The following is a 27,456-nucleotide window of genomic DNA, read 5'->3' as shown; positions in this document are numbered from 1 at the left end:
GCCCTGATTTGATGGGTACCAGCTGCTGAGACCAAGACACCCAAGGTAATCTGGATGGAGAGCTGCTGCTTTAACAAAACGCACCACCATCTGACGGGCAAGGTGCACGCCAGGGAAACAAGAGGTCTGGATTTCTGTTAAAAGGACAATTACAGGACCTCTCTGGCGTCCCCACCACCCCCACCCTCCTTTGCTTCCACATCCACTTCCTTAGCATTCTCTCACACCTGCCAGAAGTTAGGAGCTTAGGCAATCACAAGGGCCTGGCACTGCCAAGTTGAGTGCTTGTTGCTACTTTAGCCGCCTGGGGCTGCGTGAAGGAACATCAGCCTGGGAATCCCTCTTCCCTGCCCCTCCCGCGATCCACAGAAATTCACAATTCTCGTTTCCTTCAACTCTGGGTTTCATTCATAGGGGTTGAAAACTAATGTACTTTTTGGTAATGAAAAAAATCCTGATTAAACACACACACACACCCAAAAATTCATTTTTTGAGGCAAACAAAACTATTTTCCATGTTGTTTTAAAAGAAAAAAATTAAGTAGACAAAGTACAACCACTCGAGTATATCAAACTCTGCTAAAGATGACAGAAAGTGGTAAGAAAACTGTAACAAGAAGATGGTGGAATCAAACTAAAAATCAAATGTAAGAGGAAAGAGACCAATTTTTCTTACAAAAGAATTCCAAATAATTAGGTCTGCCAGATTTAACAAATTACAGGCCGCCCAGTTAAATCTGAAGTTCTGATATCTCAAGGAACATGCAATTTTTTCACTGCTTATCTCAAAATCAAAGTCACCTGGGTGTCCTGCAACCCTGCAAATAACACACGTAGATCTCTCCCCCTCCAGGAGGCGGAGCTTAATCTTCCCTGGGCGCCGCCCGGGTGGGCCATGCTTGAGTCCCTTTTAATAACAGAGTAGGAGGGGGAGGCCTGCTCACCACATTAGCCAGGTGATCAAGGTGCGCGTCACCAGGGAGGCCACAGGGATGTCAGACACCTCCTGAGATGATGCAACAAGAAGGACATGTCACCTCTGTGTGCTCTTCCTAAAACCCATAACCCCAGTCTAATTCCAAACAGGTGAGACAAACCCATATTTGGGGCGTTCTACAGGGTACCTGGCAGGGCTCCTCACCACTGTTAAGGTCACAAAAAATGCTTCTTTCTCTTCCTGCTACTGAGAAAGGCTGAGAAACTGTCAGAGACAATGAAACTCAATGTGGTGCGCTGGACGGGATCCTGGAACAGAAAGAGGGCATAAATGGAAAAACTGGTGAAATCCAAATAAAGTGTGGCATTTAGTTAATGGTAACGTACTCATGTCGGTTTCTAATTTTGACAAACGTGCCATGGAAATGTTTAAGATGGTAACAATAGGGTATGCTGGATGGGGGTTATTCAGAAACTCTATCCACTCTTGGCAGCATTCTGTCAATCTAAAATTACTCCAAAATAATAGTCTACTTTAAAAAAGTAAAATGTAAAGAAATGAGAGGATATCGGGGAAGTGCTTCAAAGTTCCCCAGCGAAATGTAGGGAGGGAGCTGAAAAAGCAAGAATAATAAAGTATTGGTAATCGTGATTTACATAAGGATTTCTTTTAAAAGGGACATGAACAAATGGCCAAAGATGACGACCAGAAACTTCACACCGGAAATCTTCTAGGTCGCACCAACCCACATCACTTTCTGTCCCAGGTAGGACCTCCACAGGCGACCAGCCACCTGACATGCCTGGGCCTGGCCTGGGTTTAGCAGTGAAAGTCCCACACCCCAGAGAATCCCTCGGTCCTGGCAACCCGGTCCTCTCAATCTGTCTCTCCATGTGTGTTTGTATGTGGTTATCTGTGTCATAAGCGCGCACACACGACACACACACACACACACACTGGGATTCTTGAGTTAAATAAAAAGTTACGTACAACTCTAGAGTCCAGGTAATTATTTCACTTTTATAAAAAACTCTAAAATAAAACAACCTTCCCTCCTCTCTGCCATCCACCTACCACCACTATACATTTACGACCAATATCAGCCTAGAAAGAAAGGAATTCTTTGCTACGGCCTGTAAACACCAAATGCTGTCTTTGCACATAGCCCTTCACAGCCGCGATATGTTTCCAGAGCATGCCGAGGGTTTGGGGAAAGGCCACTCCACAGGACTGCCTTTGGAAGTGTGGTTCACCGTGCACAAACTTAAACACTGCGATCTGGGCTTCTTCAGGCCTGACATGCATCCATACGAGCCCCAAGCATCTGTACCAGAGAACACCAGGCCAGCCCTGCTACTGCACCAGACGTCCTGAGACTGAAAACAGATGCTCCTGGCACTTTCCTAGCTCACACCTGCATTCAGAAATCTGCATTTGAGTGAACTAACAGCATCTGCCCACAGATGCCAACGATGAGCTCTTCCGTAAGTAAGTAACGATTACTGGTGGCATTACCAATGACCATGCCTCACTTACGATCAAAACAACAGCAGCTACCATTTACTGAGCAACAATTATGAGCCAGGCACATGATTGGCTGTGGCTCTGCCGAAGAAGTCAGGTCATAGCTGGGGGCAACAGGGACTCTGAAAACAAAATTATGGTCAAAGGATTTCTACACACTGAGATTTACACATTTTCAAATACATAACATGAAGACTGAGGCACTGTCCCAGATTGGAGGGAACCAAAGAGACATGGCAAGAGCAATGTGGGACCTTGGATTCGATCCTGGAAAAGAAAAGGGACATTATTTTAAAAAGTGGGAAAATTCAAATAAGGATTGAGATTAGTTAAAGGTGGTGTAGCCATGCTCATTTCTTACTTTCCATAAGTGTGCTTCGTTCATATGAGATTTTAACGTGAGGGGAAGCCAAATGAAGAGCATACAGATACTTTTTGGTACTATTTTTGTAACTTTTCTCTGTCTAAAATTATTTCAAAATGAGAAGTTAAAAAAGAAACATTTTTAAGGACCATGCAAGAGATTATAAAAATAAACCCTGTAGACCAGATGCATTCTTTTGTAAAGATATTTCAAAGTCACTGAAAAGACTATGAAAACTGACTTTTTCAAAAATTTCAGACTATAAAGTAACCCTTGCAAACAAAGGCTTACAAAGGATGGGTGCGTCATCAAACGCTAAAGAGCGTAACCCTTCAAGAACAGGGGTCCCAAATGCTAAGGACATTTCACACTGTTATCAAAGCGACTTGTCATGTTTTTAACTCGGGCATCATTCAAACAGAATGTGTGTAACCAAGTTGGGTAGGCCAGGATCTACCTGGAACTCACTGCATTATTGCGGCCCCGGGGCCTAAAGGAGGGGGTAGTGGCAGCCCCTGGAGTCCCGGCTTTGGCCACTGTCAGGACGTTCAGTCTGTACCGACCCGCCGTATGGAAAGTGAGGTGCAGGAAGGCAAGAGAACACTGCGCGAGGCCCTTCCACTGAGGCGCCCTGCACAGGAGGGCCACCCGTGTTGTATGGCCGCCATCCTCTTGGCGGAGGACATCCACTGCCACCTAGATAGCCCCCAGCAGCTGGACTGCAACAACCACAGCATCAGCCCCAACCCTGCCCAGGGAAGCACGGCCTCCAGGAGCAGAGCCACGCCGGCTCCAGCGCCTCCGTGCGGTGTGCTCTGCCCCGGACTCCACTTTGAGGCCACTGCAGGACCACAAGATGGACAGGGCTGGTCCAAGATAGTCTACGGCTGCCTCATGGTTCTAGGTGGGACTTCAACAGCCTGGCCATGCCGGGCACACAGTCTTAGCACAGCAGGCGCTCATAGAATACTGAATCAATGAAGGGCTGCCAGGATGGATGGATGGATGGATGGATGGACGGACCGACTGGTGGGAGAGCAGGGAAGCACGTGGGAAAACAGACCAGCTCTGGTCTCCTGTACTGCAAATGAAGGCAGAGCCTCAGGAGCTCATCTAAGGGCACCATATTACAACAGTGTTGGAAAGAGCAGAGAACAGCTTCCTATAAACCCTTATTAAATCCTAAATTTCATTTACATAGAAATCACAAGAATCACACAATTCAACAAGAGGAAGACAAACATTCCAATTTAAAAACGGGCAAAGGACCTGAATAGACACTTCTCCAAAGAGGCCATACAGATGGCCAAGAGACACATGAGAAAATGCTCAACATCGCTAATCATCAGAGAGATTTAAATTAAAACCACAATGAGGTCTCACCTCACACCTGTCAGAATGGCTCCATCAACAAATCAACAAACGACATGTGCTGGCAAGGGTGTGGAGAAAGGGGAACCCTGGTGCACTGCTGGTGGGAATGCAGACTGGGGCAGCCACTGTGGGAAACAGTATGGAGGTTCCTCAAAAAATTAAAAATGGAGCTGCCTTTTGACCCAGTGAGCCCACTTGTAGGAATATATCCTAAGAATCCTGAAACACTAATCAGAAAGAATATATGCACCCCGATGTTCATAGCAGTGCAATTCACAATAGCTGAGATCTGGAAACAGCCCAAATGCCCATCAGTAGGTGAGTGGATCAAAAAGCTGTGGGACATTTACACCATGGAATACTACGCAGCGGTAAAGAAGGAGGATCTCGTACCCTTTGGGACAGTATGGATGGACCTGGAGAAAATTATGCTGAGTGAAATAAGTCAGGCAGAGAAAGACATACATCACATGATCTCACTTATATGTGGAATCTAATGAACAAAATAAACTGATGAACAGAATAGACTCAATGACATGGAAGCAGGGATCAGACTGACGAATCTCAGAGGGAAGGGAACGTTGGGTGGGTGGGGAGAGATTAACCAAAGAATTTATATGCATATATGCACAACCCAAGGACACAGACAATAGTGTGGTGAGGGACTGGGGAGGGGGCAGTAGGGGTCAATGGGGAGAAAAGGGGACACCTGTAATATTTTGAACAACAACAAAAAGAAATCACAAGAAGCCATTTTCTGAGTCTGATCCCTCAGCTTGGTCTCTTTTCCAGCACTGAGCCCTGTATAGAATTTCCCATCACAGGGGAAAACTACAAGAAACAGTAAACAACTGAACCCCAGATGCCAATATTAAATCAGAAAGCACCAGCACAGTCCCCCCTTCACTGGAACATCTTCAAGAAGCTACAAGTGAAAAGAACACTTTCTTACGCTGGGAAGTGGATACACCAGTGTTTCCTGTCTTATCCCTTCTTATTTATTTGTCTTAAATAATTCACAATAAAATGTTTTTAACTGGACAAAAACATACAGAAAATGAGCTCTGCTCACAGAAGCAATTCTGTTCTGAAATTTAGAAAAATATACTTCGATTTATTAAATATAATGAAGAAATCATTTTGATGGGAGTACAGATCAAGAAACATAATCAACTATTACATGGATACTTTTTGTGAAACTATTCTCCCAAACTGGATCATGAAAATAAGACTTCTTCGAGATGCCAACCCTAGTGAAGGAAGAGCCACTCCTCAGAGGTGAGCGGTGCCTTCGGACCCAAGGAAAACAACAAAAGGCAGGGACCTGAGAGGACAAGACCACCGGCAGGCCAGAGGCACACTGCTCCTGCCTGAGGCGTGACCCACCCCCACCCCCGGACATTTATTCTACATTACTGGTACACAATGAAAGCAGTAAAAATGACTCCAAGATAAGAGCCATAAAAAGAAAGTTAATTTATCAGGAACTTAGCATCCTTGAGCCATAAGAGAATTATCTGAAGCAGCTGTGGCCGTTCAATAATGTGACAAGAAAGTCAGAATCGACCAGATGGCTGCTCTATGTCTATATAAAAGGAAAGTGGAACGAGGCCGGGGGGGGGGGGGGGGGGGGGATTAGACTTCTCTCCTATTCTTATCTGATTTTAATTCGCAGTACATGAAGGTCACCCTCATTCTTTTTAACTGGTACAGCGTATTTTACACTATGGATGAGACATAATTTTTCTAACCTTTCCTCTACTGATTAGCATTTGGGGTGTTTCCCTAACGCAGCACTGAGCACCCTTGCACCAATATCCTTGTGCACGTGAGCACAGACTTTTGTGCGAGAGTCAAAGAATCTGCACTGCTCAGTCAAGTTATGTCCGGTTCTAATTTTGATCAGCGCTGCTAAACGCCTTTGATAAAGGCTTCCCCAGCTTGCTCCCACCAACGGTGTATCACAGTGTCCCTTTCCTTGCACTCCCGTTAATTGATATTGTCAATTTTTTATTTTGCCAATCTAAACAGGCAAAACAATGGGATCTTATCATTTGAATTTCCTGCAGTATCAGTGAGATTGAGCATCTTTTTAAACTTGAGTGGCCATTTGAATTTCTGCTGGGAATTGCCTTTTCCCAGTTTCCTATGTGTTTTGGGCCATTTTTGTTACTGATTTGTAGATGCTCTTTATAGATTCCAAGTATTAGTTCTTTATTTGTATAAAAGGAAATTATCATAAATGGAGAGACACACTATGTTTATGGCCCTGGTCAGGGCAAGTTCGGGAGGCAACCAATCGATGTGTCTCTCTCACATGGGTGCGTTTCTCTCTCTCTCTCCCCCTTCCACTCTCTCTGAAAAGCAATGGAAAAAAATCCCCAAGTGAGAATTTTAAAAAAGCCAACCTCATAGAAACAGAGAGTAGAATGGTAGTTTCCAGAGGCTGGGGAGTAGGGGAAAAGGGAAGATGTTGGTGAACTGTATAAAATTTAAGGTTATGAGCATATTCTGGGGATATAATGTACAGCATGGTGACAATATTAAGAATGCTGTATTGTACACTTGAAATTTGTTAAGAGTAATCTTAAATGTTCTCACCACACACCGAAAATACTTACAATTATGTGAGGTGATGGAGGTGTTAACTAACTTTAATGTAGTAATCACTTAAAATATATACGTGTATTAAATCGTCACACTGTATACCTTAAACTTATACAATATTATAGGTCAGTTATATCTCAATACAGCTAGAAGAAAATTTAAAAGAAAAACAAATAGTAAAGTCATGAGTCTTCCTCTTCTTGTACCCTTACTAACCAAATTACCCATGTGTTTATATGGGGTGGTTGAGCCCAAATTACAAATCATTAGTGGCCGCTGAGAAATAAAACTGGCTGGCACAATTCCTTCATTTTAGAAAATATAGTCAAATTCCATCAATACTTTCATCTATTCATATCTGTAGCAAAGACAAAGCAAAAGACACAAGCATTTAATTATTAGAAATTAAGTATAATAGAAGAGAGACTGGCTACAGTTTGGGTATTTAGACCTACAGTTCAGTCTTTAAGAAAATACACACACAGCCAGACCTTTATGCTCTCCCTGGAATGTTCTTCCCCAAGATAGTTCTGGAAAGGTTTAATAAATAATAGCTTTGTGTAGATAGACATAATACAAATGAAGAAACCTTATTTTAAAACACTGAGCACCAAGTATTTTATGATAATTCAAGCTTTTCCTACCTATAATATGGATTTTCAGAAATCTTTGCCTGACCTTAAGCTCACTTTCTACCGTTTTTCCAAGATCTGTTGTGCAGACCTCAGGGATTACACACCCAAACACTCAGCTCCAGACCTCACAACCGCAGTTAGAATGAGGCCTCTGAGCGAGGCCTCGCTCCCCCACAATGAAAGAGACAGACGGGGCAGAGCCCTGAAATGGGAAACACTGGTAAGTTAGGGGCAAGGATTCTTGACTTACCAAGCAGCGATGCCAAACAGGGCAAAGGCCCAACCTCAAAGGAAAGGCTCTGAGGGAAACTGCCAACGGAGGTGCCGCCTGGCCTTACACTTCCTTACAGAACTGTGAAGGCACCTCCTGCCAACGCCACGGCTGTGACATCACAGCCCCTCGTGACAAAGGCACGTGGAGTCACCAGCATCTTTATCCAGCACAAAAAAATAAAGCTCAATCCTAAAACATTTGGTCTGAAAAATATACTCGGTTGCTTCCAGGTTTAACTGAACGAATCTCACTGCATTCAAAACGCTTCCTCACCACCATAATTGATATTCCCATAACACACTGCACATCCATGCATCCCCCCATCTGACCTTACCCTTTGGAACAGACGGGGAGGGTCACAGTGCAGGGTCATCACACCCTGTCTGAGGAGACACAGGCTCCCCCATGAGCACCCTGCCTTCTGACTCAACATCTCTGCTTCTGCCCCCCAAACCTCAATGCAGGTAAGGCCCACATCCTGTTTCTGATTTCTGGCTTGTTTTTCATTAAAATACAAAACACCACAATGGCCACAAGAACCAAATCTCCAGTATTACATAACTGTTGTTAATGCTCTTTTCAATAAATGGCAAATTCAGGGTCACTTATCCCTGTCCCTGCTTTATCTCCCACTGCAGTAGCCAGCCTCCGAGATGGCCCCAAGGGTCCCCGCCTCCTGCTCTTCAGGCCTCGGGTACTCACCTCCCACGTGGATAGAACTGACCTGCGTAGCCAACATTGTGGAAATGATGGAGTGGGAGTTGGGAGGCTAGGTCCCAAAGGACATTATGGCCTCCGCCTGGCTCTCTCTCTCTCGAACTGCTCACCCTGGGGGAAGCCAGCCACCATGTCATAAGCCACGTCAAGCAGTTCTATGGAAGACCCATGCGCAGAGGAACTGAGGCCTCCTGCCAACAGCTAACCCCAAATTGCCAAGTGAGCGCAGCCCCGGCTGATGTCTGAACTACAACCTCACAAGAGATCCTGAGTCAGAACCACCCAGCTAAGCCGCTCCTGAATTCCTGATTCAAAGGAACTGTATGAGATAATATATGCGAATTGTTATTTTAAGCCACTACGTGTTTCGGGTTATTTGTTATACAGCAATAGATGACTAATAACCCCTATTTCTCTATAAGACCCCCAGCACTCAGTAGACTTCTATTAAGGCAGTAGTGAGGCTGATTTTCTGATTGGCCTAGACTCCCTCACTCGGACCCCTGTGGCCAAGCCCATTTGGGTAACCCAATTAAGTAATGTTAGAGGGGTTATCTGTGGCCACAGAGAAGATCATGAAAAATATGATCAAAGTAGAGTTTTAGGTCATATTTATCTTAAATGTCTCCAAGGTTATTGGAGATTCTCGCCTATTACCTATTCCTCGCTGGGCAAAGGCTTCAGGTGTTTGGGGTGCGTAATGTGGCCTGGGGGTGAGGGCAGCCTCATGCACAACGGCCTCTCCCCTAACGACGGAGGACAGGAGCAGACACAGTGCTCACCCCGCACCCAAGGGCTCCCCCAGCGTCTGCGGCTGCCATGGGGGAGGGGTTCAGGTGGGAGCGCGGACAGGGGTGACGCGGCTGCCATGGGGGAGGGGTTCAGGGGGGAGCATGGACAGAGGTGACACGGCTGCCATGGGGAGGGGTTCAGGGGGGAGCATGGACAGAGGTGACACGGCTGCCATGGGGAGGGGTTCAGGTGGGAGCGCGGACAGGGGTGAGGCGTAAGAGTTGGTGAGGCGCCTCCAACCCTCTTCCCCTGCCAGGAGGCCACATCACAAGCTGGAGGGAGCCTCTGCAGGTCCGCCAGCCCACGTTGCACTCTGGTGAGAATGACAGTGACTGTGGCAAGCCACACAGACTCCTGAGTGTCTGCTGTGGCAGCTGGCATTTCTTAAAATAACCCCAGCCCGGCCGGGCGTGGCTCAGCGGTTGAGCGTGGACCTGGGATCCAGGCGATCGGGTTCGATTCCCGGTCAGGGCACAGGCCCGGGTGGCGGGCTCCATCCCCAGTCGGGGGCCTGCAGGAGGCTGTCGATCCATGACTCTCTCATCATGGATGTTTCTATCTCTCTCTCCCTCTCCTTTCCTCTCTATGAAATCGATAAAGATATATTTTAATAATAATAATAATAATCCCAATAAGGGTATTTCCATTGAGAATAATTAACCTAGAACTTCTAAGAAAAAAGCAAAAAGACAGTAACTTCATGGGGGAATGAGTATATCCAAGCCCCCTTCGTATTTAGGTGTTTCCTCCATGGTCCCACAGAAACACTCACACGAGTGGGGAAGATTTACATACGAGCTTGTCTAGTGCCACGCTGCCTGTTTGTGTCAGAAAAACAAACGAAAGCAAGCTAAATGCCCATCACACAGGGAAAGAAGAGGGCCATACAACGAACGCGTCTGTCATCCCACACATTCCCTCTGCAGGGTGCTCGCCCACCTCTCTCCAGCTGGTCCCCGTCAGCGGTGCCCCCGCTGTGCCACGCACGAGGACGCCCACTGCACGTGCCCTGTGATGGGTCACGGTCACTGACACAGGGTGGTGGGTACATGTGGTTTGCTGTGCTACCTACCCTCTTTATGTGGGTTTGAAGTTTTCTCTAATACAAAGTTTTTAAAATGTATACTTCAGAAGAATTGCCGTAATAAAACGGAATAACCCTTGCTATAAACAGAAATTATTACACGCACTTAAAAAGGCAAGAAAACTAACCCAGGCAGATAAAGCAATTGGTCTAGTATATCAGTGGTTAGAATGGGCTTCTAGCTGATTAACTCATTAGTCTATTATAATAATTTGCATAAATCCAGTGGTAATCGAAGCTATTTTTGTCTAGATTAATTTAAGAGTCCATGACCTTGTTTGAAAAACAAAAATTTTGAATAAGAAGCATTCCCACTGGATCCTCATTTCCTAGACTGTATTTTTGACCCTAAAATTCAAGATTCCTGTTTTGCTGCTACTGAAATTAAATTTAAATGGAATATTATAACATAAACATTCTAATAACCAAAAACACTCTTGGAAATAACTTTATATTTTAAATTACAGATAAAAATAAAATACAAAAACAGAACCCATAAACATTTATGTCATGGTTACTTTTTTGTTGTTGTTTAAAATATTACAAATGTCGCTTTTCCTCCCCAATGACCCATTCCACCCGGGGTCACCCCCCTCCCCAGTCCCTCTCCCCACCATTGTCCATGTCCTTGGGTTGTGCATAGATGCATATAAGTTCTTTGGTTACTCTCCCCCACCACCACCCGCCCTCCTCCCTCCCTCTGAGATTCGTCAGTCTGATCCCTGCTTCCATGTCATTGAATCTATTCTGTTCATCAGTTTATTAAGTTCTTTAGATTCCACATATAAGTGAGATCATGTGATGTTTGTCTTTCTCTTCCTGGCTTATTTCTCTTAGCATAATATTCCCCAGGTCCATCCATACTGTCCCAAAGGGTACGAGGTCCTTCTTCTTTACAGCTGCATAGTATTCCATGGTTACTTTTTAAAATAATAATCTGATCTTACTGTTAATATGAATGCTCAAAAAGGAGGTTCTTTTAACACCCTAAGGTACTTTATTTGCATATGTATAAAACTGAAGCTTCCCTTATTAACCTAACCTCTTACTCAAAATTTTTTTTTACAACTTTTTTTTACCCTCACCCAAGGATATGTTTTATTGATTTGAGAGGGAGAGAGGAAGAGGGAGAGAGAGAGGGGAAGAGAGACAGGGAGGGAAAGAGGGGGAGAGGAAGAGGGAGAGAGAGAAGGAGAGAAACATCAATGTGAGAAACAGACCAGCTGCCTCCCGTATGTGCCCTAACTGGGGATGGAACTCACAACCTAGGTATGTGCCCTTACTGGGAATCAAACCCGCAACCTTTTGGGACAATGCTCCAACTAACTGAGCCACCTGGCCAGAGCTCTAAAAATGTTTTCAGGTTTTCATTCAGGTCTCTCATCTAGTCTACCAATAGGTTCTCTCTTGCTCTGCCAGCACCATCGTTTTTCACTTCTGCCGTGTTGTAATACACTCTGATATCTAGGAAGACCAGTACTCGCCAGGAGATTTTTTAGAATTACATTTATGTCTTTAATTCCATTGGAACTTATTTTAAGTATGGTATAAAGTAAGGATCTAAAATGATTAATTTTCTATACTTGCCAACCAGTTACCCAATTACCGCTCACTGAGAAGCCCTTTCATCTGCCATTAATTTGTAATACCTACATTATAACGTGATATTCTTAGCAAGTATCACATACTCAGTTCTGAACTACTTACTGCCTTCCTTTAATTGGTATAAGATCCCTGCCCTCGGGGAACTTATATTCTAGCTGGGAGATAAACAATTTTTAAAAGCAAATAACCAGTACATACAGTTGTAATATTTTAGAAGGTGGTCTTACAAAAGTAGTAAGAAGCATAGCAAGGCAGGAGGCCCCAGAGTACACGAAGAGATGGAGGTGGGGGCAGGATACAGAATGAATTAAGGTGACGGGGACAGGAAGCCAGGAGTACAGGGAGGGAGGGCAGGCTCTGCATGAAGAAAGGCGGCCAGGAGAGGCGGCCGGGAGTGCAGGGTGCTGGGCAAGGAGGGAGGAGGAACGTGCTGCTGTGTGACAGAGGGTGGCGGGGCTGACTTCGCGGGCGCTGACCTGAGCAGGCAGAGGGTGCTGGCAGAACGTACCTTTATCAAGAAGCAAAACAAAAATAGGTCCATTATTTTTGTTTAGCATTCCCACTGTTCTGGTAAGAACAAAATACACATGCATAAGCTGCAAAACACAAACTGTGTAATTTCAATGACTCCACATGTAAGTTAAATTTGCACTTAAAACTGGCACTGGACAATTTAAAGGTAAACCATAAAATTCATGATTAAATTAGAATTTTAATTTGTCCTTGGTTAAAATGGCTTTTTTTTCTTTCTCAGCAGAGATCAGCCTTTTATTGAATGTGTTACGAAAGGTTTAGTCAAAAAGACCAAAGCCCATGTCATCATCAGACCCCTCGGATTCCTCTGTCTCTGCCTCCAGCAGCGGTGGAGGCGGCAGGGCCTCCTGAGGGTGCAGCACCTGCTGCTGGGGCAGGTCCACCAGCCCCTACACTGCAGATGAGGCTCCCATGTTGACAATGGCCAGCGCCTTTGCAAACAAGCCTGGCCAGAAAGGTTCAACATTTACACCAGCTGCTTTAATGAGGACATTGACCTTATCCTCTGTCACCGTCACCTCATGGTCATGCAGGAGAAGGGCCGAGTAGATCCAGGCGAGCTCAGAGGCCATGGTGTGGGCGGGTAGTGGGCCGGCGCTGCCAGGAGCAGTGCTGGGGGCCGGATGAAGGGAGGGCCTCACCCCAACGCGGCCTTAGCCTCCTCGGAAGAACCGAGCACCTTACCGTAGGCAGCTGGGGAAAAGCTGAAATGGCTTTAAATAGCAAATAAAAAGTCCCATGACAAGTCCAGAGACGGACTACAGATGAAAGGAAATATTTTTACATTATACTACCTTTAAAGGTATTTTTTCCTTCTTTTGAACAGGAGTCTGGCATTTAAAACTGAGCCCTGAAAGTTATCTAGCCAGACCTATAGGTGCTCTAGGTAAAAGACTCCCACCCAGGCAGTGGGCCAGGACAGTGGCCTGTCCTCCTGGTCCCTGCACCTACAGCCCAGATTAGTGGTCCCAATCTTGAATGCAGACTGGAACAACCTCTGGTCCCACCCTCAGAGAATCTGGTGTCATGGATCCAGGGTATAGCCGAGGCATTGGGAGTTTTTATAGGTGATTCTAATGTGCATCCAAGGTTGAGAACCAGCGGTCTAGATTGAGGGTACCAGGTACAAGGGCATACACACCCACCGACAGCTACAGATCCTGCAGCTGGCACTTTCAGCAAGGCCTGCCACGGTATCAGGTGAGAAAACTGCACCACCTTCCTACGTAAGCAACTGGTCATCAACCACCCAGGGTCACTGGCACTTGAGAAAAACTAACAGCACCAGAGAGATGAGATAAGATGTACAAATAGAGCAACTTGTAAGACCCACAGTAATTCAAGAAACAAAAAAGACCTCTTAAAAGCAATGTTCCTGATGGGGACTCATCTTGGATACTGATACCACCATCCCTTAGTCCAGCGATTTCCAACTGGTGTGCTGCAAGAATTTTTAAAGTGTGCAACACCTGCCTGTTTAGCCAGGGGCACTGACCTCTTTTCCCTTAGATTATCAAATAAAACAATGACAACAGCCAGCACAACAATAATCGTCTGCTGTGAATGAATCAAGGTTATTTTTTGTCAGATTGTCAAAAAATCTATTTTTTGGTGTGCCGCAGAATTTTAGTAATTAGTTTACGTGCCAGGAGATTGAAAAGGTTGAAAATCGCTACCTTCGTCACCTCCGCCAGAAACCCAAGCCACGTCCTTGGCTGTCCTCATTCTCCACGGCTCACCAATCCCTTCTGTCCACTGGCTCACACTCTGCTCCTTGCTAGTCTGGCCCAGCGCAGTGCTGACCTCTCAGGTCCCCCCATCTCTCGTCTTCCGCAGTCCCATCTATCTGCCACCCTGCTACAAGAGGGTCCTAGCTAACAAGTAAATCTGACCTTCCCATCCTGCTGAACTCTCCACAATGGCTGCCCCTTGCCAACGGACCAAGCCCCAAGCTCCTAGGTGGACACTGCACACAGCCATCACCTGCCTGCCTCTCCAGGCTCACCGTCCTCTCACCAGCAGCCTTCTAGCCCCATCAGACGACTGCTTGCTATCCCACCAGGCAGGTTCAAGCTTCCCTCCCCTCGCTCACACTCTCCCAGGAATGTGCCAGCTCCTGTCTCAAGCGTTCAGACCCAGCCAACTCTTCCTCACCCTTCAAGGCTCAACTCAAATGTTTGATATCTGCTCATGGACGCCTGTTCCAATGACCATCTCCCCGCCCAAGGCTCTGTGCATTCCACTCGCTCCCTCAGCAGCAGGTCAATGATGTCCCCTCAGAACCGTCCCAGTGTGATTTCCATATCATTAAAGCACAAGCCTATTGAAGAAACCGTGCCTTATTTCTCTTCTTGTATGCATGACCAACACAAAATCTGGCCCATGAAAGGTGGTTAACAAATACTTGCGAAAAGGAAACAAAGGGAGGTAACTGGCTCGATTTTTACATATACAGTTATGGGTCAAGTATAGAAATTAGCCTCCAACTCAAAGCCAATAAAAACACCAATACATTCTGGAAGATAAAGATTTTTAATACAAATGTTGAGTTATCCGCATTTGTTATTTCTGGAACACTGGGCCTTTGAGACTTTCAGGTTGATTGATTAGAGGAGCAAAGGAATGCCTTTTCCCCACTGTCAGGGCCTTGCTTTGTTCTGCAGAGCTGAAGGTAAAGCCAAGTGTAACTGATTCGTGTCAGGTCAGGACTGAAGAGCCTGAAACCCAACCCGGCCCACATGGCCCATTAGCATGCGCGCCCTCCTCTGCCGGCATCTGATCTCCATCCAGGCACAGAGGCCGAGGCCTGCACAGACCCCGGTAGTCCCTAGTGGAGATCCCAAAACCACCCGGGGTTGTGGGTTTCTCCCGGAGATGAAGGCCTCAGCAGAGAGCCAGAGGGGAGGTGAGGAAGGCGGTCCCACAAACGGCCAACCAGCAGCACTACAGAATCACAGATTTCTAAAGCTAGAAAGGCCCCATAGGATCAGCTGGCCCGACTCCTAACACCAACACCAAGGGGTCCTGGATGTGGCCCAAGTCACCTAGTAGCAGGCAAGCCAAAAGTCGCAGGCACCCAGTTCCCAACCCTGCTCCGAACTCTTCTCCTTTCTTCAAACTCCTCAAGGGCCTTCAGGAAGGAAAATCAAGAAGGGAAAAGCTATCCTCTGCATTTTGTGTTTTCCCCAGCCTTTAGTAAAGAGGAGATGGGGTGAATGGTAGACACGAGGCTACAAGGAGACCTGGGGACGACCCTGCCCTCCCTGCTGAGATGCTGACTGCAAGCTCACCAGCGTGCACCTGCAGCACAAGCTCACACAACATTCTTCCACAATGCGTATTTAAGCCTCTTACAGGTAAAACGCTGCCAGCTCACCACGGGCCTTGATGGCCACAAAAACACGGTACCTGGTGAAGGTCTGATGTGGCTGTCCTGCTCTCACCCTCGCCCAGAGAGGGCTTGTTTCTGCTTTGGTCTCTCTCAGAGCCTTGGCACTCATTACAGTGGCACCTACGGGCCTCCGAGACCTACAAGAGCAATCTGAGGCCCCAGATGGCATCATATCCAATGCCAAATACTCTGCATCCTAGAAAGGATGGGGGAAAACCCCTCAGAATTACTATCTATGCCGGAATCCTAAACCGATGACTGAAGCAAGATAACTTGCTGTATGCTAAAAGACAGATGTTCCACTGCTATAGCCGTGAAACACAAGGTACTTCAAACACTGAGGACACTGAATCCAGAAGAACCCCAGACCACTTTCCGAGTGTGGTTACTGTGATTGCTGCTGTCTGCAGGCTGGAGCCACAGGCCTTTCCTCCTTAGCCCCGATACAGGCATCACGAGGCAAACACTGAAAGACACAGTCCTCCCAAAAGCCATTTCAGCCAGAAATAGGATCCTGGTGCAGTGCGGATATTAAGAAACCCCCATGGCGCCTTTTCTTCTGCTATCAGTACACAAGCCAGGAGGAATTCTCCTGAGGATGTTATTAAGCATTAAAAACAAAACCCATGAAACACCCAGTGACAGGAACACGAGACTCCATTTCTAGGTATTGAGACTATGTCTCCAAAGCTCGAAGTGGATGACATTTTCCTGTACTGGTGGGAAGACACAACTGGCCACATGGCTCCGTGTCTGGCAGGGGCTACAAGCGGCCTGAGGACCCTGTAACCCAGAGAGAGACACTGACCCCTCCCTGCAGGTGTGTGAATTAGGAGACAGGACCCTCCTCTGCAGTTCCATTTCCTCAGGTTAAAAAATGAGCAGCTCCAGTAAAACTCCCGATGCCGCCTATTGCTATCATTTCTCCCTAAGTCCTGAGTATTTATTTATCCTTAGAGAATTCTGTTTCCCTCGGCTTGGTGACGTCGGCTGGGTGCTGGCCTGTTTCCTGTCCTTCTTCCCTTGACTGGCCTATATCACATATGGGGACAGAGCTGATTTATCGAAAAGCTCTCCTGGATCCTGAAACAGCCTTGGAAGGAATTCCTGAACACACCTCTCATCTCACCTGACACCAGGGCCAAGGAATGGGTCCACGGGGAGCAATGAGTCTGCATCAGGCTTCCGAGCAAGTCTTCCAGGCGTATTATTCTTAACCTTTTGTGCCTCCTCTCCTGTCTCATTTTATTAAATTCTATTAAGAAAGATGTGAGGAAAGACTAAAATAAAAGTTGGCTGAGCCTACCTGGTGTTTTATTCACTGTTCACATCTGGGTGGTAGGCCTAATGTTTTCTGTTCTTTAAATCTGGCTGGTTTTCCCAAAAGCTCTCTCTCTGGAATAAAGCTACACACTTCTGAGGCGATTTCATCAGCAATAATTCTCACTCAGCGGGACACTAACTTTGAGCAAGCCTCAGTAAAAGCCCCACTTACTGAATGGGACAGCGACTTTACCAAATTAAAGATTCTAGAGTCGCTATTAACATTCGCTGAAGCCGGGTTTTGTTATGTTATTGTCTCTACTTTTAGCATGTTCGAAATATTTCAAATTTTAAAATAATAATAAAAGTCTATTACCTAGAAAACCTACATCCACAGAAAGAAATGTAAACAAGGATGATTTTTGCATCATCATTTGGTAACAGCAAAAAATTGGCAACTCCATAAGCCCATTTAAAAAACAACTACACAAAATGTAGCATATTCATATGACAATCTTATCTCGCAGTTCAAATGAATGAACTAGCCATAGGTGTAACAGAGCAGATGACATTGCCAGGCAGAGGAAAAAGCGTGTTTCACATTATATGCAATACAGTGCCATTCAGGTCAAGGACATGTGCACACGTACATATGCATATGTACACACACACACACACACACACACCCTCAATCTACAGCTAAGGAACCCCCCCACACACACATCCTCAATCTATGGCTAAGAAACCGTAGATTGGGGAACATTTTTCAAAATAACTGGCCTATACTCTTCCAAAGGGCCATGGTCATGAAAGTCAAGGAGAGTCTGAGGAACTTATCTAGAATGAAGGAAACTAAAGACACATGACAATTAAATGTAACGCATGATTCTGAACCACTATAAAAGACTAGTTACTGGGAAATCTGCTAAAACATGGATAGGGCCTGAGGATTGATGGTACTAAAATGCTAGTGGTATTTTCTGCTTTTAGTAAGTGTCTTGGGGTTCTGTGAGAAATGTATTTGTTTGCAGGAAATATACACTAATGTTTTCAGGGGTGGTGGGGCATCAGGTACATAACATTTTCCTCAAATGGTTCAGGAAAGAAGTCTACTGGGATGGTTATTGTAAAAAAGAAAAGAATATGTGTTGACAAGGATGTTAGAAAAATGACAGGGAAATTAGTCAAAAAAATTAAACAAATAATTATAAATATGATCCAGCAATTTCACTTCTATGTGTATATACAAATAAGTGAAGGCAGGGACTTGAACAGATATTTGTACACCAGTGTTCACAGCAGCATTACTCACAACAGCCAAAACTGGAAACCACCCAAAGGTCCATCAGCAGATGAATGCTAAACAAAATGTGCTCTATACATACAATGGACTAGTATTCACACTTAGCAAGGAGTGAAGCGATGACACATGCTACAGCACCGGTGAACTCTGACGACATTAGGCTAAGTGAAATAAGCCAGACACAAAGAGACAAATATTGTGTGACTGTACTTATGTGAGATCCCTAAAGTAGTCAAGTTCACGGACAGGGCCGGAGGGCGGGGGGAGGGGGAGTTAGTGTTGATGAATAGATTCCAGTTGAGGAAGATGAGCACGTTTTGGACATGGATGGCGGTGATGGCTGCACAACATGAATGTCCTTAGTGCCAGTGATTGCACAATGACTCTCTCTCCTCATTGATATTTCTCTCTCTCCCTCTCCCTTCTTCTCTCTGAAATCAATGAAAACGTATTTTTTTAAATAGCAAAATGGTTAAAATGGTAAGCTTTATGTAATGTATATTTTACTACAATTTTTAAAAATTTATAATATACACACTCCCAGAGATACCATGTATTTTCTATGAGTATGTATAACTGTGGGTAGACATATTTCTTTTTTTATTTCAGAGAGAGGAAGGGAGAGGGAGAGAGAGACAGAAACATCAGTGATGAGAGTCATTGACCGGCTGCCTCCTGCACGCCCCCTGCTGGGGATCCAGCCCACAACCCGGGCATGTGCCCTGCGGGGAATCGAACCGTGACCGCCTGGCTCACAGGTCAACGCTCAACCAGCGAGCCATGCAGGGCAGGAATATATTTCCAATAAGTCTGGAAGATAATACGTAGAACTTATTAATGGTGTTACCTCTGAGAATGAGAGATTATAGTTAAAAGCATCTTTAATGTATTTTAAATTTCTAATTTTTTAAAGGGTATTGACTTTACCTATTGTATAAAACAAAAAAATTGATATAAAAATGTTATTTTATAGACTCATGAGAAAAATAAAAGACAGTAAAAGAACTGTTTCTATAAAAATACCTTTCTACCCAGGACTACTAAAAAATTTATGAATAAAAAATATTTCTAAACTAGCACCTCCAAGTTAATACACTGCTTGCATGAAATTTAAAAAGTAATAATAAGAGACTCTTCCCAGAAGAAAGTGAAGGAGGCGAAGGGAAGACATGAAACAAACAAACAAAAGGAATGCACAGAGCATGAGGCCAGATCTGGTCTGGATTTTGAAATGAAACTTTGTAGAAACTGCTCAGGTTCCAGGACCCAACAGTGACACCAGGAGTTAAGAAGAGCCTTTGCCCTGCCTCTGCAGCCGGGGCACATTCTGTGGGCATCGTGTTCCCAACCGAGCAGGAATGGAAATGGAAACAAGGCACAAGCTCAGATCTTTCCATTACACAGAAATTGAGGCTTCCGGGCTTCACTTTCACGATTAAAAATAGAAAAAGAAATTAGCTTCACATTTTATGGAAAGTAGTCGAAGGAAAACATTTTATGTGAAGAATCCTCATGGAAGTGCTATTCTGCATTTCAGATTGACAAATAACTAAGGTGATGGAATCCGGCAGGTGGCAAGTGTGAGATCCTTGACCTGCGACCAGCCAAGGGCGCCCGGCGTCCAGGCACAGCCACCTCCTCCAGCCCTGGATTTCTGCTCTGCCTCAGGACCTGCTACAGCCCTTCTGACAATCACTTCCCCAAATTTCCAAGTTCAATGAGCACCAGGAAACATACCCTTCCAAACAGAAATCCATCTTTTCCCTCTGACAAGCTCCGAACACTTAGATTTAGAAACTACCCTGACAATATAAGTAAAAATAATATACATAAATCATATTCTATATAAATGTTGTTTCTTGGGATTTTTACAACTAAGAAGGTTTTATAATTAAAGATGTTTTGCATTGTGGGAAAGCTGGGCAACAGAGATCTGGCTTCGAGTTGACCTGAAGAAGGGGCCAAATCCCTGAAATGGGCCTTTTTTCCCCTTTGTTTTGTGTCTAAACTGTGCCGAAGGATCACTCAGAAGCCGGGTAGCATCACATCTTTTGATGTCTAAATGTCTAACCTCATCCTAGAAACTCGCGCCTCGGAACCCTTCGCCGTCCTGCCCTGGAGGCAGGGACGGGGAGGGTACCCCTTGCAGTGAACCACGACCCAATGCTGAGCCATTTACAGAAACGCTCTGTCGTGGGAGGCGGGACACCAGACTGGCTGAGGGCCTCCGGAGTGCCCCTGCCTCTCCGCCTCTCCTCTGTCAGGGGCACCTGCTCCTCACTGTACTTTCTCCGTCGCCCCGGCCCCAGCCCACACTACAATCCAGTCTCACCCATCTCTTTGAGCACACACCAATGCTCTCACATTCTAGAAACTCTCCAGCTTACTACCAATAAAATCTAAACTCCTCACTCTGGCCATAGGCCTTGCTCGCACCACCAGGCCCGGGGTTCAGTTCTGCCCTCGTGTCCCACCCTCTCCCTGCCACCCACCAAGCTCCACCACATGGGCCTTCCTGCCACCAGTTGCCCCAGGGTTCTGTGCTTGCTGACCTCTTCATCTAGCACATTCTTCCCCAGTCTTCACATGGTTGGCTCCCTCTCGGCTCACTGTCTTTATCCAGCACTTGCACCTAAGGTAGCCCCCCGCCAAGAGCATTCTCTACTCCCTGGTTGGACTTCTTTATTCCGATTTTAAATTATACTTGTTTTTGTATGTTTCCCATTAGAATGCAAGGTCTATGAGGGTACAGCTTCGGCTCAGTGCTGTGCCTACATGCAAGGCCACACAGAGGTACTCTGTAAGTGCCTGTTGGGTGGAATGGGTGGATGAGTGGGTGGTGGGCAGGTGGGCGGAACAATAAGCGGATAAATGAGCAAGCAAACAAGTTAACCAATGAACAAACACACACTACTATTAAGTGCATTAACCACAATGAAGTCAGTGCCATGCCACAGTGACCTCACCAGGATGGGCACTGAGATAACCATAACGAATGAAGCACTGTCCAAAATGAATCTTAAAAGATGGGAAGATGGGCCCTAGCTGGTTTGGCTCAATGGTTAGAGCGTCAGACCGAGGACTGAAGGGTCTCGGGTTCGATTCCAGTCTAGGGCACATACTTTGGTTGCAGGCTCAATCCTTGGCTTTGGTCAGGGCCCATGCAGGAGGCAACCACCAATCGATGGGTCCCTCTCACATCAATGTTTCCCTCTCTCTCTCTCCCTTCTACTCTCTCTGAAAAGCAATGGAAAAAAATATCCTCAGGTGAGGATTTAAAAAAAAAAGATGGGAAGATGGCAACAGGTAGAGATGGAAGGAGTTCATTTCAGGTGAAATAAAAAAAACACATTCAAGAAACAGTAAACAGTCTGCAGGAAACTAGTCCCACAACTCAATGTGAAAAGCTTTTACCATGACCTTACATCATAAAATATGAACCCTTAACAATGTCCCATGTGTGTTTAAACGTAAATGATTGGCCAACGCCCCATGAAACCTTGACATTTATATGCTTCATTAAATTGCAATTCTCTAAGCAAAGACTTAGGTGTTGATCACCCTGGGTTTTTATTCTAGTCCCATCAATAAGTTGATCGATGAGTAAGGCATTCCATCCATGTCTGGTACCCAAAAGGCCAAGAGACTTATAAATAGCTTTTCAACTTAAAATCTTAAAAGGTTACACCACTGCAATCTCACGCAGCCACTGGGGAACCCATTCATCGGGTTCATCTCTCTTAAGAAACAAGTTATTCCAGTAGCATATGCCTCAGTGTCACTTAGCACGGAGACCCATCATCAGTCACCGATTTATTGAGCTGTTGCTGCTCTATCAGCTTTTCCCTGACACATCAGTAATTGTGTCAGGAAGGCACCATGCTTTGGGAACACTTTCATCACTGCTATGTTTGTGGGGGGAAGGCAGTTGAGGCACCAAGGGGCATCGATGAATAATAGCCTCATCTGTGACCTCAATAATCAAGTCCGGCCCGGCTGGTGTGGCTCAGCAGTTGAGCGTTGCCCCATACCCCTGGAGGTCACGGTTCGATTCCTGGTCAGGGCACACGCTCGGGGTGTGGTCTCAATCGCCAGCAGGGGGCGTGCAAGAGGCAGCCGATCGATGTTGATGCCTATGTTTCTCTCTCTCTCTCCCTCTCTCTCTAAAATAAAAAGAAATATATTTAAAAATAATAACAATCAAGCCCAGGCATCTTGTTTCCTGGCAGCTGCAGTAACACAAATTGTAAAGTATTTTTAGACATTTCAGCTGAGGGTGGAGGGAGGAGAGGAAAGGGTGGTCCAGAGGAGACCAAGGCCGGGAGCAGATGAAAACGGCAATGTCCCATTTCCTCCGGCCAACAGTCCTCAGACATCAGTGTACTTGACGAGCTCACGAAGAACTGGCTAAAAACATAAATCCCACTCTTCTGCCTTCCACACCCAGACATGCCAGGGACTCTGGTTCAGAAAACCTGGGAGTGAAGGGGCAGTGCCAACACTCTGCAGTTTAACACACACCCTCAGTGGTTTGAAGCCGGTGGTCTTCAAACGGCCTCTGAGGACCATGCCCGGCGGCCCCGAGTCTGGGGAGCGTGGTAAGAAATCCCTGCGCACAGCACACAGCAGTCCCAGCCCGCCGGCACCTTCGCTTCTTTGGGGCCTTCTGAGAATCAGATGAAAGCCCTGGACCCTCTCAGCAAAAGGCACTCACACACACACAGATACACAAAAAACTTGGGAGGACAAGCCCAGAGCTATTCGTGAACCCCCCAAAGACCATGTGACCCAATTCATACCCCGCTTACCATACGTCCTTACCTTCTCTTAGAGACCAACTTATTAAAAAAGATAAAGCCCCTTCAGTCAGACTGCACCTAAACTAGAGTACGCTGGCAAAACCCTTCTGTGTAGTTAAGTGTTTTACCAATTGGCAGTCCTTTGGAAAAAATTATAGGAAGGGCTTCATTTTTTATTTCTGTCACTTCCAGAACATTCTTCCCTCTCTCTGTTGATAATGCAAATGTTTGAACAAGGCTTCCTACAAAACACCACAGACCTGTCCAACATTTTTGTACATTTGCCCAAGGCTAGAAAGCTCCTGATAAATTAGCTAAAAAGCTGAGAATCCCAAATTTAAACCTTGAGTCTGTGTAATTAAATTACTATTGTGCTCAATGTACAGACCCATGGAGGATAAATGTTACCTCCCTCCTCTGGGAATAAAATAAGATGCTAGTTCATCTTCAGCAGGTCAAGTCAGCAAGGTAAGAAGTTTGCTTTTTTAACGCATCCACCAATGAGATTAGAAGATTAAAATAACTTAGAATCTTCCCAAAATACATATAAATAAGTAAAGAACAAATAAGTAAAGCCCTTAAACCTTACACACACTAACTCGTTAGTGCCCTGAGAGAGTTGTTAAAAGCAAAACAGATGTTTTGCTCTAGCTGGAGATTAGAAATGTTGTATGTGTCAAAGGTAGAAGAGGAGATCATAGTTTTCCATTTCTCAGCCATATTCCAACAGCAGGGAACAAACTTCAATATTTGCAATTTGGGTAACATATGCTGTAGATTTAAGCAGGTAAAATGAAGGTCAATTGAGCAGTCAGTCCATCAGTGGGTCCCCAGGCAGAGGCACGTATCTCTTGGGAAGGCTTCTTTTTAATTCTACAGTGCACCAACTTGGACAACTGTCTACATGGAAACACGTTAAAATGCTGAAATAAAAGCGATCCTTTGCACCTCTCCAACTAGGAAGAAGCCAGCCTGCTTAGAAACACCTACAAGGATCCCAACCTTTCCTGCCAGCCTTGGGCATGCCCTGGGCGGGGTACCCCCCCGCTGGCAGGACTCAGTACACATTTTGGCTGCTGGTGGGCAAAGGGCAGGGCTGAGGGAGGTGAGAAGCCAAGCAGCCTGCACACCCAGTCCTCCCTGGAGAGGGCTGTGCTGTTTCCTAAGTCATGAAAGTGGATGTTCACACTGAAAGAAAGCCAGGGGTGATCCCATCGCCCAAGAGGCCTGGCAGGTGCTAGCCTTGCCTTGCTGGGAAGCCCTCTGTGCAGCAGCCGAGGTCCCAGGACTCAGGGCTATCACCACACCCACCATGATACTGTGACAAAGATGAACAGAAGCAACACCAAAAACTCTGTCATGGAGAAGCTCTTGCTAAGTGGCCGCGTTTGTTTTAGTAACACTTCTGTATAAGCCAACGGGACTCTCGGAAGTCAGTGAGTGTTCAATAAATCAATGCCACCAAATGAACTAATGATCAGAGTAAATGACAGGATCTGGGTATCATTTTGGCAATGAGACTCAGATCATTCCTGATGCAAGTCTGCTCAGGCCATGCAAAAACTCAGTTGAAACCAACAGAAATCAGGGAATTAGCATCTGGAGTTCAACACTAAAAACAGAATAAAAAGAGAAAGCCTACATTAAATAAATATTCTTCTATGAAAAAATGTAAACTTATGGGCATCAACATAAGTCTTCCTTATATTCAGAATACTTCTCATTAGATTTGTCCCTCAAACTGAAATGTACAGGCATTGTGAGCCCCTTTGGGCACCTGCAATGGGGCTGCCACCTGTGTCCTAATCGGTCCCCCACTTCACCTTCTGGATTCCAGAGCACGAGTCCCTGCAAAGCCTGCCCTGTCACCAGAAGAGCAAATAAAGGAAACCAGGTGGGGCTCCCCCTCCACCAGCGGCCCTGGACCCTTCTTCCCGGCCCACAGAAATTGCGAATGTCCCACTCGGCATTCCACGGTTCTCGGGCACAATGGTGACGCCTGCTGCTAAGACAGGTGTGTGAAGGGAAATACAGGCGTCACGGTGATGTTCAGAGAAGCACAAACTTAGAAGCCAGCACTGTTTTCACTGGTCAGCTTACCCCAGTGATTTGTGAATAACCACGTGAGCTAATTCAGCGAGTGTCTGAAAGTTCATTTCTTCAGCTCCTCCCAGCATTTCCACTTAGGGAGGCTTTCAGTTCCACTAAATAAGTGAGAATATAAATAATTAACGGCAACACTATAAACTAGGTGGGCCCCAGGCTCAGGAAGAGCACCCCCGCACCAGGAAAACCCCCAACTGCTCTCATACACATGCGCCCCATCTATATGAGACACAGGCAACACCCCCCACCCCTAACTAAAGAGAAAGCGTTTAAGATTAAAACAAGTCAAGGATAAATTTCTACTATCAGGAATGGCTGACCAGGGTGCTGAAATCTCCCAACATCTAGTCACCCACAGAAGAGCTCACATTCTAGCAATCTTTTCTAAGTAATAGTCAGGATGTGCCTACCAGGATCATAATCTTCCACAAAAATGCAACAGGGAGAATGGCTTCTGTCTGGTGGCTCTGCTACTGCTTCCCCGCCCTGTTCCCTTTAGAAATACGTCTTTCAGAGCAAGAACGGAATCTCTTCTTCCACACAGCAGCCTGTAAGAGCTCTGCTCAGTGCTGATGCAGCCGTGGGAAAACGTGCAGGGGCGTCAGTGGCCAGTTCCAAAACCAGATCTGGTTAAGGCAGGCAAACAACTAGTTACCGTTACCAGCCAGTCTTCACCAGCAGTAGCTGTACCACCCAGAAATGGAGCTCTGGGACTCTTACAAACAAGAACCTACCCCTCTCTGCAGTACAAGCTTAGAAACCACAACTGAGAATGCCTCCTCTCCTCTGCGTCCTCAAAGGTCAGCGAAAACCTGGGAGCCCATGCAGCTCAGCAGCGACAGCTGTGGCACCACCTCCTCGGAACTCAGGACATCCACAGATGTCACAGTCCACAGGCCCATGACACATGATTCCAAAACCAGCTATACTGGGCTCACCTCCCGGGGCGGGCACAGCAGTGGACAAGACTCAGGAAGCTTAAGTTTTAGGAGAGGTGTGGACAGCTCAGGAGCACGAAAACCAGCAGAAAACAGATGGTGCTAAGCGCTGCGAAATAAATCATCAGAGCAACGTGACAGAGTAGCCGGCAGGGGCTCGCTCTGAATCACAGGGGTCACTGAGGAGACACTGACATTGAGCCCAGAGCCCAGAGCCCAGAGGCAGGCAAGAGCTCAGCCTGTTCTCAGAACAGAGAGGAGGCGAGAGTGGGTAAGGGACCTGCTGGCTGCACAGCAGAGAACAGAGAAGGCCAGGCACTCGGGCTGCAGCCTTGAGAGGAGCGTGACATGAGGGGCCGTGGCACGTCCTAAACTGACACGGGCCATTCTTTCCCTCTTTCACTGTTACTAACCTGCCAGGTGTATGTTGCCCTAAACCCTGAAAGCAGGGGCTATGTCTCCTCACTTCTTTCTTCCTTGACTGGGAAGTATGCCCAGCACACTGCTGCATACAAAAAAGGCATTTGTTGCGCGCACACACACTGTTCATTTGTTCAGATGCTTTGAAGAACCCACATTTAAAGACTTGCCGCAAGAATCATTCCCCTGGATGTATGCAGTTTTCACCACTACAGCAGTTGGATTATACTGGGAAAATAAAACACTTAGAATTAAAATCTCAGTTGACAGAAATGCTTGCCTACCTATCAGTGAAAAGAATTTGGCTGGAGTTTTCCTACCAACACAAAAGTAAACAAATTAGCTATCTGCCCAAAGGGAGTCCCCTTCTTACTGAGCATGGAAAGGCAGGGAAAGGCCGTAGGCGAAGGCTAGCACCACCATCACATGGGCCCCCTTCCATGCCTGCCCGTCGCCACCTACTGGACAGCCGAGGACAGAGATCTGTGCAGTTTCCAGGGCCTGAGACTTCTGGAGTCAGTTAACGGGGACAAATAATTGAAACTGACACAGGACAATTCATGCATTTGAGAAAAGGGCTCCTAAAAGATTTAGAAATAACTAATAAAATATTTTCTTACCCTAATAAGTCAAGTTAATGTACCTCATTAGAGGTTTAAAAAATTGTGGTGAAATTTGTTTTTGTTTTAAAAAAGAAAAGAAAGCCCTGGCCAGGTGGCTCAGCTGGCTGGAGAGTCATGCCATACACCAAAAGTTTGCTGGTTCAATTCCCAGTCAGGGCACATACCT

The 27,456-nt window shown here is 45.9% G+C and overlaps 1 protein-coding gene and 1 pseudogene across 3 annotated transcripts in view; both read right to left on the bottom strand.

Annotated features, from left to right (window-relative positions):
• The window catches only part of DTD1 (D-aminoacyl-tRNA deacylase 1), a 90,108-nt gene that overhangs the window by 45,066 nt on the left and 17,586 nt on the right, over positions 1-27,456 (bottom strand). The window lies entirely within an intron of this gene.
• Positions 12,705-13,090, bottom strand: LOC308562749 (large ribosomal subunit protein P1 pseudogene; annotated as a pseudogene). The gene has a single exon. The product of its transcript is annotated as a large ribosomal subunit protein P1 pseudogene (transcript).

Source organism: Miniopterus schreibersii (genome assembly GCF_964146895.1).
Source record: "Miniopterus schreibersii genome assembly, chromosome: 10".
NCBI lineage: Eukaryota > Metazoa > Chordata > Mammalia > Chiroptera > Miniopteridae > Miniopterus > Miniopterus schreibersii.
Note: the sequence above shows the minus strand (reverse complement) of the source record. Positions and strands in the feature narration are given on the sequence as shown.